Raw genomic sequence first — 13,241 nt, 5'->3', positions numbered from 1 at the left:
ACCCTCTATAACCTCTTCACAAAACCCCTCTTCGACCTACTTGATTCCATGAGCATTGCATATAGCAACTATGCAGACGACACTCAAGTACTAATACCTCTATCTGGACTCTATCACCAAGACTCCACGGCTCTTCACAACATCAATCCTACCATCCAAGCTTGGATGGCAATCAATGGACTCTGTCTTAATGGGGAGAAGACTGAAATTCTCATCCTTGGGCAGAAAAACACAATAACAAAGCTATGCCCCCAATACGCCAACTTCAACATAGACAACTCAACTATCTCAGTATCATCCTCCGTCAAGACCCTAGGTGTTCACGTTGACACGAATCTATCGATGAACAAACAAGTCAGCGCCGTAGCCTCTGCATCAGCATTCAGCACCAAACTTATCAATGCCATTAAACCATTCCTATCCGCCCCCAACCGCCTAGCCATAGCTAGAGCAACTATAACTCAATTATTGCAACGCTCTCTTAGCTGGCACCGCCACCAAGAATATTCACAGACTACAAACCACACAAAACAATGCCCTAGGAGCCGCCATGAGCATCCCTAGAAGAGACCATATATCCCATGCCAGGCGTGCAGCACGATGGCTACAGGTCAAAGACCACATTACTCTGAAAATCCTCATCATCACACACAGATGCATCAACAACACTGCTCCCACATACCTATCTGAAGCAATATCAAGGACCACTTGCATTCGCCCCACCAGAGCACAGTACACCAACCAGCTACACATACCACGCATCAAGAGACGCATCAAGAGACTAGACTAGGCTTTTCCTACATTGCACCGAAACTTTCTAACTCACTTCCCGCCACCCAATACAAATATTGATTATCGACCAAATGAAGTACAAAAGTAGAACTTGAACACATCTCCATATATGGGATGTCAATGTGGGGAAGGTTGGAACAAGTCATACCTCAAGCAAATTGAAACACAGTCATGGCCGTTGGGAACTGAGGAAACAGCTTGTCAGGTCCCTGGTGAGACTTGAGGCATGCCGGGATCGTGCGCGCATGCCGCGGTATGCTGTAGAATCTTGTGGAGCTGCCCTCTCCCTGGTTTTGTTATCCGGCTCTGCCTATGCCTGTCCACTTTGCTGTGGAACGTTATCGTCTGCAGTGCTGGAGATTGAGAGAAGGTCTCAGCTGCTTGTGTGATATCCAATGAGCGGTGCGCTGGTACTCCTTAACATTGTGAGTTTCAAGTGCCACCGTTATATGATATGTCCCATACCTGGGCTGAGCTGCAATAGAGTGTTTAGTCCCCGGCCAGTGGGCAACTCTGTCTGATGCAGAGTATAGCCCCGTTTGCACGTGGCTTGTTGCCCCTTTTCATGTCATTAACTCGCATTCAGTGATCCCATGCTACCAAAGTACAATACTCTGGATCACTTCCTTTTGTGAACTTTTAAGGTATCTTGATATGGCCTTTGTATAGCCGGTGGGCAGCGCAATAGCATGCTTGTGTTCACTAATCCATAAAGCCCACACTGACTCTGAATGCTGCTATTCTCATGTTGCCCCATGTATACTAAGCAAATAGTGCTTGTTATGTGAATGTAAGAGTCGTTTCTATTTTAGGATCGGACTGTTCGTATGAATGTCTTTATATATCAGCATATGCTTACTCTAAGTGTTCTTTACTCACGTAGCGCTTGTTTGCATATTTTTATTTGTGGTTTGGGTTTGGTCTCATTGCCCTCTCCATGGATCAAACTGGTAAAGGTAATTTATTGTGGTGGGCGGGGGGGCTCAATGGAGATGTTGTGGACATCATTTTAATGGATTGTACACATTGCAGGCTTTTGCATTTTCAATCATTTCCAGGCTGAGCAGTACTTTATTTCCTTGCAAGGACATATAGATGCTCAGTGGCTGTGTTGATCAATATGCTGTATGAGGTAACTGTTTGGGAGTGGGTGGGTTAGGGATTGTGTTTGGTTGTTTGATCTTGTTGTGCCTTTATTGTGAGTATACATGCTTCTAGTGGCAATCCACTAATACATATGGTATGCTGCTGTTTTGTACACTACTGCACCTCTTTGAAGTGAGTGGTGTGGGTTAAGTAACTTAAGTGTTGTGGTACAAGAGTACTTTGTGCTCAATATTGTACAGTTCTCTTTCTTTCATGTTTTACTGTAACTTAATGTTCTTCTCCGTCAGATCCAATATAGGTACAGAGCAATTTTCCAAGCTACTCGCTGGCCAATCTTCTGCCATGTTCTGGCTTTGGGTTGAGTTTATTTTTCTTTTTTCCTCATTTTTGTTCCTGTTTTCATTTGTCCCTGTATGTCTTCTTTTCCTTTTTCTGTTGCCTTCTCTATGTTTGCCCCAATTGACTTGTTTGGGGTGGGTTGGTACTGTGATGGATCTCTGTATGTCACTGGGAGCCGTGTGCAGTTTGGCTTGTATTTGACTGGTAGAGAAAGGTTGGATGTGTGTTTGTCACAATGTCTAACTGCTAAGTTGGAATGTGAGGGGGGCGAATAGCTCAATTAAAAGGTGGAAAGTGTTTAACTTTCTGAATAAGAAGCCTGACATTGTCTTAATTCAAGAGACGCATCTGGAACTGGAAAAGGCAGACTATGTTTTGAATACATTGTATGTAAAAGAGATCTCCAGTACATTTGTCAGTAATTCTGGGGGGCGGGGGGGTTGGTAGCCATTCTGTTGAAGATAGATATGCAATTTGCTGTGGACAGAGTGGAGCTTAATTCTGAAGGGAGGTATGTGGTGGTCAAGTTGCGGGTTGAAAATAGGTGTCTGAATCTCTTGAATGTTTATGCCCTGTGAAAGCATCATGAATCAAGACACAGCCAACGGATTCAACGTTCAAAGTAAAATAGTTTATTAAATGAAATGTCAGGATGGTAGAAGGTCTAACTTGCCCAATGCTAAGGTGGGATTTCCCTACCTGAACAAAACTAAGAAAAGTCGGAGTCAAAGAGTTCAACTTAAAAGTCTGCCTGTGTCCAAAACCTATCTTTGCCCTCACAACTAAAGCTAACCAATGTAGGAATGTCAATAATGAAAGAAATGATGATCAACACAAAGTTCTGAGTTTTGTCCAGCTCGTGGCTTCTTTTTCAGCTCCTCTTCCCCATGTTCACTAAAGTTACACAACAGTCTCAAAATTACCTTTCTCAAGTTCAAACCAGTTCCACAAATCCTTGGGGTTCCCTTCCCCAAGTTTGTCACAAGCGTCTTTCTTTCTCACCTGTTTTCCCTTGCTTGTGGCCTTCTTGGGAACACTTTCCTTCTTCCTCACTGTTCGAGACTTGTACAGGTAGAGGCGCGAGTCTTCGGATTCCAGCACGAGGTAAGCCGGCTGCCTTCAGCAGGATAGCGTTCAGTATCCAGGAATGTTCAGCGACGGGATCCAGGAAGGAGGAGGGGCAGGCATCCTATGCTCAGAGAGGGCCCGGAAGACCGCGGCACCGAGCACAAGATGGGATCCGGGATGATGGGAGAGAAGGCTAGCAGAAGAAATGCAGGAATCAGGAGGGGGTTCCAGGAAGGAGAAAGGGGGTAAGGAACTGGGAACTAGTACAGTTCAAGGACTCGAAACACACGCCTAACAACTCCAAGCAGTTGCGTTGAGATGCGCAGAGCCGCGGGGGCGTGCCTGTTTTCTAGGAAGCAGAGCGTCGCGTGTAAAGACTAGAGCGCAGCGATTCTGGCCCGTCTGCCGTTTTGGAAGAATCACTGACCTCATGCCGTGGTGCATCATGGACCACGAAGTCCAGAAGGGCCGGAATCGGTGGTTCATGACAAAGTTCCAAGTAACACAGTTCAAAAAGAAGAGGGGTCTTGAGGTTCCATTCTCAAGACAGCATTTGCAGTTCATCAAGTCTCAGCGTTTCTTTCCCCAGGACTTCAATGTAACACCTGGTATTTGTCAAAGTTCCACACAACTCTTGGTCAACCTGACCCTCCTTCTGGATAGCCTGGATATTCCTTCACCAGTTCGCTTACAGTGCTTCGCCTTGGTTTATTTCACGATGTCTTTTTGCTGTCATCATTTAGGACTCACTGGTCTAGGCGCAGTTGTCAGACCACAAAGTCCATCCATCACAGGTCGCGCAACCAGGATCCCTAGGCTCTCCAGTTTACACAGATTAATCTGTACTTGCCCTGTCTACAGATTACCATTCATTTGCAAAGTCTCAGCCTGTTGAGTTTATGGGCAGTTTCAAACTTTCATGGGTTCTCCTAGTTAGCCTTTTGGATTTGCCCCAATGTGTCACACATCTCTTGCGAGTCTCTTGCTTTACCACATTGTATCCAGTCATAAAGTTCACTTTGTGGTGGTCTGGTTCATACCCCACTTTTTTTTTTACACTTTTTGTTATTACCCAAAAATCACACAAAAAAAACGTATTGGTAGATTTCATTGAATTTCGGCTGTCTGACTTGCGTACAGCCGAAAATGTCAATCATATTCACCATACGGGACCATTGTAGTGAACAAGGGCAGCAGGGGTTGCGGGGTATTCCCCGCACCCTTGTTCACTACAATTGTACCTGGGGTTGCAGGGGTGTCCCCTGCTTCATGTACAATAAAGGTGTACAAAAAATAAAAATAGAGGCCCCTGCAGCGCCGGTTCCCAACCACGTTAAGTGAAGGGAACCAGCGCTGCATGGAGATGGGGGAGTCGGCGGCACACAACGAGGTGTGCCACCAACAGGTAAGTAGGGGGGTCGGTGGATAGTGCGGTAGGAGTAGGTGGCTGAAACCATGCATGATTTCACTGCAGTGTGCATTTCGAATTCAGCTTTTTCGAATTCGAAATTTTGAGATGCAGTGAAATCATGTAGATACCACTATTTCACACTTGCCTCTTTTTTACAGGTTGTTTTTAAATGGCCATTTTCCCTCTTGGCTCTTATCCGTTATTGGCTTTTCCCATAAAGATTTATTCAGTTCCATATTCAATATGCAGACTTTGGCGTAGTTTCAAGTTTTCATTCCGTTCGTCATTCAATAAGCCTGACACAGCACTTCGTTTCTTACACGCAACCGTATAGAAGCTCCCTGGCTCTGAGTGGCTTCCCCAACAATCGCCGGTTCTCAGGGTCCTCTTCGGCTTGTCTAGTCGGCGGGCCGGCCTCTGCGAGCTCCACTCACACTACTGGTGCTCTCCTGCACACCCCGGCATCTTGCCTCCTCAGCACGGACGCAGACGGTGCCCCTGTCTTCCTGCTCACTCGCAGGTGCTGCTACTCACTTCCAACAAAGAAGCTGCCACTCCTGTGGCAGCCTAATGGCCCACCTGGCCTTGGGGATTCACAGGTCCTCTGGGCATTGGCTGGCATTCTGGCTTCCTTGCAGACCCCACCATGGCTGCCTCCTCACGACACGGGTCTCCTATTGGTCACTTCGACCCAGGTCTCCTTGTTGCTCTCTTTGTTGTTTCACTGGTCTCCTTTGATACACCTGAAACCACTCAACAGGTTGCAGGTGGGGACTCACAATTTGCCTGACCATAGTTAAAGGGACATGCCTGACCCTCACAGTACTCTGCGGGCATCTTCCTTGTCCCAGTACCAAAGTGGTGAAATAAAGTTAGAGTGTTCATTACTCTTATTCGCCTCTTCCTCGTCTCAGTACTGTCAGAGGTTAAAAGTGGGGGAATGAGGAGAGCTGCTCTACAATAGCCTACAAAGGCAGAGGGAGGGATAGGTTGGTCCTCAACAGGGAAAGCAGGATACCATGTCTCATCCGGGGTTACATCGTTCCCAATCCCTAAGGACCCTCCACCCAGGTGATCCTCCCTTGGTTCTCCACCCCCAAGAGCTCGGGATCCAAAAGCAATGGCCTTTCCCTGGCCACCTGAGCAGAGGATCCAGGGGGAGTAGCAGTGAGGATACCCTCAGGTTTCTCACAGCCCATAATGTGGCACAAGCTGATTTTTTTTAAAGCTGGAGGGTGTTCTAAAGAATATGTGTGATGCAGAGATTCTAATTGGCTGTGATTTTAATAATGTAATGGATGTTGTTATGGAAGTGTCCCGATCTTATGTGGAAGCCAGGTCAAGGAAAGGTCTTCTGAGATTCATGTGGATGCGGGACCTACAGGAAGTTTGGCGTGATCTGAGCCCAAAGAATAGGCAATACAGTTTTCATTTGGTACCTCACTGGACTTCCTCTCGTATTTATTTTTTCTTGATAAGTAGGGGTCTTGTGTGGATTTGGCTGTGGATAGGTTGTTGGACGGAAAGAGGAATGGTGGATAGTGGAGGTTCAATACATGTTTGTTGTCGGATTCTAATTTTGTGAAACATATTGAAAGCGAGATCTCATTGTTTCTCACTGAGAATGTGATTCTGTCGGCAGACTGTCCATTGTCTGGGATGCTTTGAAAGCCTGATTGAGAGGTAAAATTATTAGTAATGCACCCTGTATAAAGAGGAGAGTTGAGGCTGAGATCGTGCAGTTAGAATCTGTTTGTAAACATTCTGAGGGACGGTATAGTTGCTCCCCATCTGCTTCCAATATTTATTTTATTTATTTATTTATATAAATGTATGCACAGCGGCCCTTAGGCATTGCAGCGCTGTTACAGGATATTCACTTAGATACAGATTACATAAAACAGACTCGTCGGAGGGCGTTACAGAGGATAACAACAAACAATACAGTATGCCTGTTCCATGCTTTACAGGGGAACACCTTCAAGTACAGTCTAGTTGAATAGCTTGGTTTTCAGCACCTTTCTAAAGGCATGAGAGAGGCTTCCTTTCTGAGTTTAAGTGGTAATGAGTTCCAGGTTTTTGGAGCTAACATCTCAAAGTTAGCACCGCCGGCTTTGGCTCTATTGAAGGCAGGGACTGAGAGTTGGTGTGAGTATTGGTCATGTCTTGGTCTGTGAGATGGCGCTTGATGTATTCGTTCTACTAGGTAGGAGGGGGCAGACTGAGATAGGCATCTGTGTGTGATGGTAAGGGTCTTGAACAGTATGTGCTCTTTGATCGAGAGCCAGTGGGCGTCACGTCTAGCCTGAGAGATATGCTCCCTCCTAGGGATACTTAGAGCAGCTCTATGAGCATTGTTTTGCGTGATCTGCAATCTGTTAAGGTTTTTGGAGGATGTACCTAAGAGAAGGACATTACAGTAATCCAACTTTGCACCAACGGTGGCGCTACTAATGTTGAGACCGTTTTTGGCCGATAGGTGAGGTTTTACTGCATTCATAATTTTCGTTGTGAGCACTGCTGATAATGAGATGGCACTAACTTGCCTTTCCATTGACAGGCAATGGAGTCAAGGTATACACACAGGGCTTTTAATGCAGCAGAGACTGTGATTACAGTGTTCACAATGCTGAAGGTGCCGTATTTGCTGTCTAGTTTGTTCAGGATCTCTTTTGGACCTACCAATAGGATTTCATTTTTTTCCCCATTGAGACAAAGGCCGTTAGCTGCCATCCAAGCCTGGATGAGTGCATATGTCTTCTGTAGAGTTTTAAGATCTTGCTCATAGTCACCGGATAGCGGGAGAAGAATTTGTGTATCATCGGCATAGTTGGTGAATGCAATGCCAAATTCTTCTGAATCATTAAATAGAGGTATGGTGGAGAGATTATAGAGGGTAGGTGATGTGCATGATCCTTGGAGGACTCCACAACCAATGGGGGATGGAGTGGCTGATGCCTGGTCAGAACAGACCCTCATGGCCTGGCCCTCCAGGAAGGAGGTTATCCATGTGGTCGCTTCTTGGTAGAAGTGAGCGGCATCCGTGAGGTGTTTGCATAGGATGTTGCGGTGGAGAAGGATCAGTTCTACACCCGGCAGGCATTCTGGGAACGGGGTGAGAGATCTGGGGTGTTATTGGCTAATTGGTTGAAGAGGAGGGAGAACGGGAGACAAGTGCTTTTTATTGCTGATGATGATGGATCAATCTTGAGGCGGAATGAGGATATTTGTGGCGCTTTTCAAAGGTTTTACAAGTTGTTGTATAGTGATGATGGGCACATTATGGAGGAAGGGGTATCTGATTTTTTGGACTGGGTTAATACTCCTCGATTAGATGAATGTGATCGTCCTTGTCTGGATAGGGACATTACTATTCAGGAGATTGTGGATTCAATGTGTTTGATGTCATCTGGAAAGTGTCCCGGGCTGGACGGGTTCCCTATTGAATTTTATGCTGCTTTAAGTCACTCTTTCGCCCGCTTCCTGGTAAAACTATTTACGGAGATTGTTTGCTGTGAGTTGGTGGCTGACTCTATGAGGACTGCTGTGATCAATGTGATCCCCAAACCTGGGAAGGATCTTTCTGTCTGTGGAAATTAGCGTCTTTCATCATAACTGAATGCAGATGTCAAACTGTTGGCTAAGGTTTATGCTATGTGACTTAATTGATTGTTACGCAAACTGGTTCCCCAAAATCAGACAGCGATTGTCTATGGCAAGAACAGTTATGACAATTTAAGAGAACCTCTGGATGTTGTCCACCTCAGGGGAAACTCGTCTGAGGCCTATGCTGCGGTTAGTATTGATGCAGAGAAAGCATTTGATAGGGTTAGTTGGACATTCATCGGTCAGGTTTTGATCCGGGTACATTTTGGACCATGGTTTTTGCAGCTTTTCACTGCCCTATATAATGCTGCTGAGGCTGTGGTTACGGTTAATGGTTGCATATCCAAGCACTTTTCTGTACGAAGGAGTACACGTCAGGGTTGTCCTCTGCTGCCCTTGTTATTTCATCTTTTCATAAAATCATTGCCCATTATAATCTGGGAGAATGTGGGTAATAAGGGAATTTCAATTAGGGACTGGGTTTCTAAGGTGCTTTTATATGCAGATGATCTCCTGGTTTTGCTTTCAGACCCCGAGTCTTCATTTAAGGAATTACTCTTGACTTTGCAATTGTTTGGCTAGGTTTCTGACCAAAAGGTTAATGTTTCTTTTTTTTAAAACTCTTTATTTCCAATTTTCACAGTCAGCAAGAAATTACAGTAAGAAACATTTCTGGTCTTTCCGATCTTGACATTATGCCACAGGGGACTCCTTGGTGAGGAACGGGAGGCCTCGGAGGATGGTGGATTCAAGTATTTGGATATTCATGTTACCAGACAAGTTGGCTCATTATTTGCTTTCAATATTCAGCTTAAAATCACTGCGATGAATACAATATGTCTTAGTGGGAAAGGTTGAATCTGACATTATGGGGGAAAATTAATGTAATTAAGATGTCCCTGCTTCCTAAATTTCAGTATATATTTAGTGTGCTTCCCCTTCCTCTCTCTCGAGTGAACTGCTGTGTGATATAGGGCCTGATCACGAGTTGAGCGGAAGCCCTTAAATGCGGTGGTAAGGCTGTTACTGCTGCATTCAAGGGTCCACCCAATCTCGTGTCTGGCATGTTTTCCCCCAGCTTATAGCTAGGGTAAACACGCCAGAAAAATACCCTTTTTCAGCGCAATTACCGAATGGACCCAATGGGAAATGGGGACTAACAGTGCCCAACCCGTGATCCGGCGGTTATACCGCCGGACAGGTGGGCGCTAATGCTAATAAAGTTGGGCGGTATCCCAGCTGGGATACCGCCCATCTCGTGAACAGGCCAATAGACAGGGTTTTCCACACATTCTTATGAGGAGAGGCTGGGAAGTTCAGGATCCCAAAAGATATTCTTATGAGGCCTGTACAGCTGGGTGGTTTTGGTTTCCCGAATATTAGTCTATAACATACTGCTTTTTCATTACGTACCTTGCATTTCGGGCTCAGGGATGATTATGCTGATTGCCATAACTGGGTTACAATCAAGAGAGAGTCTGTTCACCCTGTCCCCCTGGATTGCCTGCTTTTTATGGATAAGAAATTGGCCATTGGTCAGACCATGCTGTGTATTAAACACGTCTTGAAGGGGTGGAAGAGGAGTCATGAGAGTTGTGATGTGAAATGCCTGTTGAGTTTGGATTCTTCTCTGTGGAAGAATCCGGCTTTACGGATTGACAATCATACTCTCTCTCCTGGTCTTCATGGCAATCAGCAGGTATTTGGAAGTTGGGGAAAGTTCATAGTGGCGTTTCCATTCCAACCACATTCATTTTTGCGGTGTAAGCGTTATAATATGCTGTGTGATCTTTTGGGGATTTTGTTTTCATCCCTGAATGCCTCCCTGCAAAGGGTCCCTACGGTTTTACACTTGGCCAAAAGCATGGTGCTTTCGGCTTCATTCTTGTACAAGTTATTCGCACCAGTGGAGTTTAGTACTGCGTCCGAACATGGTAGTGCCATATGATGCTCAGATTTGTGATATGTGCTCTCTCATGGTGAATTGGGCCCTATATGTGTGGTTCCTTCTAGGTTTAAGCTTGACTTGGATTTGAGATGTACCCAACAGTGGATTTCTCATTGTATTTATTGTTCCCATTTGAGGATGAAGCAGTGAAGACTTAGTCAAGATGATACTTGTTGAAATTGTAAACCGGAAGTGGGCACCTTTCTGCATATGTTTTGGTTGTTTCCGAGAGTCCAGTCCATCCAACGCGTGGATCTTGTGTTGGCCCTTTTTCTTCCTCGAAGTCCCTTGATATGTGTGTTGGGCTTGTTCCCGATTGGGCTTAAGCTGTCCGTTGGTCTACTCTTTTGGGCCTATAGAGCCCTTTTGATGGCCAAGAAACACATTTTTTTATTTTGGTAAAGTGTTCCTTTGTGGATGAATGGATCATGATGTGTCAATTCTTTCAGGCAGAGAGAGGGTATCCTGTCAGGCTAAGAAAATGTTTGCTAAGTGTTCTGACATTTGGGACGCTTTTAATTATGCTATTTCATAATTTCAATTATGAAATTAATGCTAATTTCCCCCTTTCCCTCCTCCCCCACCCTCTTTACACCCGCATACTTCCCATACCCCATTTTTTCCCCCTCTTTAAATATAGACATTGTGTACTGTTGACGATATTCTCTTGTTATATTTTTACTTGCTTGTTTGGTGTTCTTCTATTGCCGTTTGCATTTTTTTGAAAATCTAATAAACAAAGTTTAAAAAAAAAAAAGAAACACAGTGAAGTGATAAAACTGTGTTGTGTTAAAAGACATTGAATCTGAGAAGATGTCCTGGTAGAAGGAACACACCATGCAGTGAACATTTGAGGGGGAAGACACTTGACAGAGAAATATACCAGGGGATCTGAAGAGTAAACTAGAGGACTCCAGGCAGGGGAGTATAGCAGGAGGTCCATCAAAATTGTATAAAGAAACGTACTTAGTTTACAAAGCAAATGGTGAAGTATACCAAAGACACGTTTTCTATCCTTAAAGAGCTATTGTATGAAAGAGACATTTTTGCCATCGTAGAGGAACTGTTGTTTGAAAGAGACGTTTGCCATGCTCAAGAAATTGTTGCTTGAAAGAGACACTTTCGCCATTCTACCAAAATATCCAGGGGAAGGAAAACACCCTCTGGATCCAAGAATTTCTCCTTGGAGAAAACTGCTTCTGTTGGATTTATTTATTTATTTTGATTATGAACACTTTTTACCAAGCATAAGTTAGAAATATTTCCTCGCACTCTTAGTTGATCATTTTTAGTGTGAGAGTCAAATTAGTATGTTTTGGACACAAGGACAGTGTATGGGAGCGAGGGGTCCTCAGGCCCCCTCGCGTCGTACGCTCCTCAGTACAAGGCTTGGACCGCGTGCCTCCGGTAGTGGGATTGCCCCTTGCCCTTATGTAAAGTTAACCACGGTTGACTGCTACATAGATGGGACTACTGAGCAGGACATGGGGCATCCGTCTTTTGTGCCCCCTTTCGACTCCATCTTGGGTAAACAGGCCTCACTGCGATAGTACAGCAATGCTCAGCTCCCCTTCCACCGCAGCAGCCAAGGACAGAGACACACACACAAGGCGCGCAGGCAGCTGGCTGGCCCCCACCCTTGCACTCCCCCTGCGAAGGAAAGCTCTGCGCTTCCATTCTCACGCTGAAGCTGGAGAAAGTTGCAACAATCAATATGCTAGTTTTCTTCCTCTGAGATCACTGTTCGTCTGAGAACCGGCATGTGAACCAGGATGAGCTAAGCACTTTCTGCTCGATTCGTCCTCATAAACGTGCAAGCCACCCACCCCCATTAGAACAATTTATTGCCATTCTGACCCTGCACCCCCTGTAAGGTAAATCTTTCAAGTGCCAGACCCTCGCCTGTGCTGCGAAACCCACCCAATACACTCCTTACTAACCTTAAGCATTTTTACTACTATATATGTTTTTATTTGTACTAATGAGTTTGAAACCTAGGAAAAGATGTGAAACACAGCCTGATTCTTCTACATACACAATAAGGTCAAGGCCTCCAATTAAAGCCACGAATGACCCAATTGTACTGACAATAATCATTGTGTGTGATTTATGTAGATATGTGACAAGTAGCATAAAATGTTTTAAATAATTTGTTATTTAGTGTGTAACATATTAGCTTAGGTAGTGACCACAGTGACCGGACCCTGACCTGCGTGGAGCGCAAGACGTTTGACGTCCGTCATCTCGTCAGCCACTCCGCCAACCAGGAGGAAGAGATGCCACCCACACCTACAGCACCACACCGCCTGGCCAATCGGGTCCATTTAGCATTTTTTGTTAGAGTTACTTTAACTAATATAAATATGAGACTGATGTAATCAGGGGCTAGAGGGTTTTTTGGGTTATTTCCTAGCTGGAGAACCAAAACTATCATCAAGAAAATTGATACGGTTCCCTTTAAGGGAGACATTTTCCAGATGCTCCGCAAAGGTAAGAAGAGACTTGATGCAGTTGGAAATTTGACAAAGTTGAAAGCAAAGTCATTTCCTATGAATCCGATGAGAAGGGAGCACCACACTTACAACATCTCAGATTGTCAACTCCCTGAACGAAGAATGCAAGACACGTGAAACAAATCTATTGAAGTATTGTACCCCATCAAGGAATGTATACAAAAGGAGATTCAATGTTTTTATTACTCCTTGCTCAGAGAAACTTTTTAAAGGGAAAGAGTTTTTCAAACTTCCAAAAAGTTTTCTTGATTTTCAATTCATACGCTGAGAAAACAGGTGACTCCTGCTCCTTGCCTCAGAGAGAATTACACAGGGGAAAATGAAATCTGAAATGGCAGCAGGCCCTATTGTGGCCAGCCAAGCCCAGGCTCACACACCTAAAATCCCACCTAGGAGATCATCAGTCTGACAGGGCAGGTTTTTGGAGAAGGAGATTCTGAAGGAGCATCGAGGGGAG

General features: G+C 44.9%; 1 protein-coding gene across 7 annotated transcripts in view; it reads right to left on the bottom strand.

Moving 5' to 3' along the window:
- Positions 1-13,241, bottom strand: part of TSGA10 (testis specific 10) — a 539,078-nt gene that overhangs the window by 284,307 nt on the left and 241,530 nt on the right. The window lies entirely within an intron of this gene.

The sequence above is a fragment of the Ambystoma mexicanum genome, chromosome 7p (genome assembly GCF_040938575.1).
Source record: "Ambystoma mexicanum isolate Mex_15411 chromosome 7p, UKY_AmexF1_1, whole genome shotgun sequence".
In the NCBI taxonomy this organism is placed as follows: Eukaryota; Metazoa; Chordata; class Amphibia; order Caudata; family Ambystomatidae; genus Ambystoma; species Ambystoma mexicanum.
This window is presented reverse-complemented; position numbering and strand designations above follow the sequence as displayed.